The 4,775-nt window shown below is 36.9% G+C and overlaps 1 long non-coding RNA gene across 1 annotated transcript; it reads right to left on the bottom strand.

Annotated features, from left to right (window-relative positions):
* Positions 1-375: 375 nt before the first annotated feature.
* Positions 376-2,812, bottom strand: LOC145819947 (uncharacterized). Its single transcript, XR_014360741.1, has 2 exons — positions 2,251-2,812; positions 376-1,082 (listed from the first exon to the last, which is right to left on the bottom strand). It is a non-coding gene; the product is annotated as an uncharacterized LOC145819947 (long non-coding RNA).
* Between the last annotated feature and the right edge of the window lie 1,963 nt (positions 2,813-4,775).

The raw sequence follows: 4,775 nt of genomic DNA, 5'->3' as shown, positions 1-4,775 counted from the left end.
TAACAAACAGTAATCTGAATTTAATTTCCTAAACAAAATAGGAAATTCAATACCAAACTCTATATCGAACACTGGAAGAAATTTTTTTTTTTTTTCTGTGAAATCCAAGGACTATAGCACTTTCCATTGGAATCAAAATTGAAGTCCCATACATATTCCCAAAGGGTCCATATTTAGTAACATTCGTATGAAAACAAACAGAAGTAACCACATCATGACCACAAAATTCTCCGACAGTCATTTCATCTCAATCATGGTAACTCTTATAATATTTCAAAAGATTATAATAATAAAATTGTAAACCATGATCATAATTATATGAGAAAATAATTGACTCATTAAATTATATTTGAATACAGTGTTTAACCATATATGGATCATAAACAAATGAAAGCCTTTCCGTCAAAATGACATCACCAAATTTATAGAAGATAAACCCAGTGCCTACTGTTACAAATTTCTAAAGCCCAACGTTTGTCCAGATCAAATTAATTTGAGTTTATATCCTCCTATGAGATGTAAACCAAAAGACTCATGTACAAACAGATTATGGATGTAAATCTTCTACATCACAATAAAGATTTGTACGAATTAAGAAGCAATATTGTAACAATTTTAAAAATTAATTCATAGAACTGTTTCAAAACCAATCGATATACCATCTTCACCGTTTGCGGCAATATGTTCAGAGCTGAGAAACAAGACGAGGATTTGCTATCTCGGTTCATTAGAACAGACGGTAACTCGGTCAACTCAGCTGAGCGTCTCTGAGACATCATCATAAACTTCATCATCGCAGGCCGCGATTTAACGTCGTTGGCACTCACGTGGTTCTTCTGGCTACTCTCCTCTAGACCTAGGATCCAGATTCTCCAAGAACTCGAAAGGTACGAATCCGAAACGCGAAACGTATCAGCGAAACATACGCGAAATGGAGTATCTCCACGCGGCGATTTCGGAGGCTAAGAGACTGGACCCTCTAGTTCCTGTAGACACGAAGTTGTGCCAGGATGAAGACATTTTACTAGACAGTACGGTTGTGAAGAAGCATTGATTTGTGATGGATCACATACCACATGAATCTGATGATGGAAGGAACCAATAATAATAATAATAATTAGATCAAAAGGAAAACAAATGACCAATCAAACAAATCTATTATATTGTATTCTATAAATAAAACAGAAATAGTTCGAACTTGTCATAACCCATCAGTAAAACCACAAATTCAAAAATGATCCTATTAATAGAACATTGCAATTAATCAAACAAAGTCAAATCATACTATTCATTCAGAAAGAAATATCATCTGAATTACAAAAAGAAGATGATCGAAATCCATATTTGAATCAATTCAAAACATTGCATTACTCATGATATTCACAAATAGAAACATGTTTTGGAAAAGATACAGAGACAACATATACATTTACTAAAACATAGTTTGGACAAAAGCAATCAATTATATTTCCCCAAAAACCATAAACAGGCACAAAATTTATCTTAAGATTGTTGGAAAAAATAGAACCAAACTATAAGGAAAATGTAATTTAAAAATATGTAAATGGTTTTTGGACAAAACCAAAACTGAAATAAATTGACAAAACAACGGAGCAAAACTTACAGTACATAAACAAATAAAACCTGATTGAGTCAAGTGTGTGACATTCTTTCCTTAAGATAGATTCGTCCTCCCACCTGTGCTTAGGATTCAATGGACGTCTATCTCCTAGGATACAACGATCAATGTCTTGCACTAGCAGCACTACTATTGCAAGCCTAGCGAACTTCGCTGTGCATATACTCTCTTTATAGGAAACTTAGACTCAAGAAATATGAAGAATAAAATACGAAGTAAAAAAAGAAATGACTATTCTTCCTATCAATTGAAGTGAGGGGGATAGAATTTATAGATTCCTCCATGACACTTTAGAAATGTTGTGACCCTTCAAAATGACACACCCTTCCATCTCAAGAGACACAACCATTGGAGTAAATTTAAATTCAAATTTTTCAACATCTCTCAACAGATGCATAAAGGAATTTTTTTGTCTTATTCTATTTTGCAGCATCATATATTTTTGTCTCATTGTCCCCGTGCTTCATATTTCCACATTACCAATCACTGGATTCTAGCATGAGGTATTAACATTTCTAAATTTGACAGTATTCTTTCTCTTCCTATAATAGACATATCTAAATAAAAATGGCCTAGCCAAAATAAAAAGAGATGAGATCCATATCTTTCACCTTTCTTGTCAAAGTTTTTCTACTGCTGGATCTAGTGACACTTCCGTTGCTACTTCAACAGTTTTTCCTTTCTTTTCACTAGTTTTTGCACTTGTCTTCTTGACGACCTTTTTTGCAGGAGGTTGAGGTAAAGGTGCAGATGCAGGTGACTGATCATATCCCATGAAAAATAAGAAATGATGCACCAACAGGAACAAAACAAAACACTGCTCATGTGTCACATGAAGCATGCTTCTCAGTTTATATAAACAAGAATATAAAAGTGGTTGTGCAACAACGTATAATATTCTTGACCACAATTTGGCCGACGACGACAAATATGCCTAATAAATCATGTTCTCATGCCGCTCAAAGTCTATAAGTAAACACCCTTTTGGGGCATACTTTAGGATCATTCAATGGTGGCAAGAAATTGAATGAAATTCGTCATCAATCACTTGATTGGAGGGCTAAAATCTAGGACATCTTGATATTCACCATTTTGTTGAGTGGAAAAATAAAATAAAATGGTTCATGTAAAGAAAAAGCTTGCTGAAATTTGAGGCATCCACAAGTTTGTTAATCATAATCATTTTGTCTCACTAGTTCTAGTAAATATAAGGATAAAAAAAAATTCACCCATATCGGTAGGAAATTACTAGAAAGTAGCATGTAATGCTGGATTTGTTTAGTTTTTTTCCCTCAGTTTTCTTGGTAGCCAAATGGAATCTAAAACGAAATTCACTCATATTTGTAGGAAGTAACTAGATAATCGGCATGTAATGCTGGATTTTTAGTTTCTTTCCATATTTTCACTTAATTTTCTTGGTAACTTACAGCCCCAAACACTACATTTTGAATAAACCCTAAAGCAACAATGTGAGAAAATGGGGAAACAGAGCAAGGGGGATAGAGACAGAGAGAGAGACAAAGACAGAGAGAGACTGTGAATGAGAGAGCTCGAACGAGAGAGAGAGAGAGAGAGAGAGAGAGAGAGACGTATGCAATACGTGTACAAACCATTATACAAACACACTGTACGGGAAAGAAATAAACCTTCTCGTATAATCCTGTTGACCAAGTCCTCTCTCCTTCGTACGTTGTCGCTTTATCACCTGAAAACACAAACGTGAGCTAGCCGGCGGGTGTGTGCCGGAAACCCCTCCGATGCCTAAGTCAGTAAGCTTGACAAATAGACAAAAGCTCTATGTATTCAGAAAGCAAAGTTGTGTGTTTTTTCCTAAGGCGACGTTTGTGAGCTTTTATAGGTTTTGTATGGCACAATCCTAGTAGGACTTCTATTCCTCCATGCAGAGTCCTCCTAGGATTCATACTCCTGTAGGATAATGCTTATCCTTTAACACCCCCCTCACTGTTTAAACCAAGTGAGATGGTTTTATCATGGCCGAACTCCAATATGACCGAAGTAAATATGCTTATGTTCAGTCGAAGAGTAAGCCGAACTAACTCTTTTATCACTCTTACAGCGGCTCCTCATGCACAACCCATGGCACGGTCAGACCGAACTAATATTTCGAGACCGGTGTAATTTTAAGACCGGTCTAATTCCAAGGAGTCTTTAGACCGATCTAACTTCGATCTCCTACTGGACCGGTCTAGCTTCACATCCTTAGGACCGGACTAACTCCAAAATAACGCACGACCGGAGTATCTTATATGGCCATTTCACTTCGGCTCTTTATACTGTGACTCATAACGGCCCATCACCTAGCTCGGCCCAATTTTCACATAAATTACCCTCTCAATTGCCCTTTAATTCCATCTGCACAGCATGATATGGATTACCTGTTTATCAGCCGAGCCGAAGTTTTTAAGCCTTTCCAGCCGAGCTAAAGAAACCCTTTAGCCTTTCCAGCCGAGCTAATTTCACTCCGGGCTCTGCTTGTCCGGTCAAAACGTCTCTTCAATCACAGCGATTGTAACGCTTCCCATTCTAATCACACGTGGCACACTCTGTTTGACTGAGGACAGCTGTCACGCCGTCTTCGTACTTCGTGTTTTTTGAATAGTCCCGCCCAATTTTTGGGCTTTCAAACAAAAACAAACCCTAAGGCCAGAGTCCCTCTACTTTTGCCATCCATCTTCTTCCTTTCCTTCGTGTTCTTCATTGTTCTTCGTTTTCTGAAAGAGCTCGTTGATTACTGTCTGTTGCTTCCAACTCTAGTCCTTGCCTATTCATCTGGTTAGTATTGCTCATCTATTTTGTTTTCGTATTTTGCTTTCTATGTTTTTGCGAAACATATTTGTCCATTCTGTTTTGCTTCTGTACTTGTATGGAAAAATCTTCATAGAAACCATGAGTATATGTAATATCCTGTAGAAAACAGGTTTTTGATCCAAAATCATGATGCAACCGAACTAGGATACTGTTTAAGCTAGGTAAAAATCTAGTCAGCTTACTACTAGACTAACACTTGTGTTTACACCAGTAGCTTTGAATAAGTCAAACCACTTCTTGATAGACCTTAGCCGAGGTAACCAACCGAACTAGGTTTGCACTTAGCATACCGAGATACCTGAACTCC

This window comes from Camellia sinensis, chromosome 2, assembly GCF_055761805.1.
Source record: "Camellia sinensis isolate YWXY chromosome 2, ASM5576180v1, whole genome shotgun sequence".
Lineage (NCBI taxonomy): Eukaryota > Viridiplantae > Streptophyta > Magnoliopsida > Ericales > Theaceae > Camellia > Camellia sinensis.
This window is presented reverse-complemented; position numbering and strand designations above follow the sequence as displayed.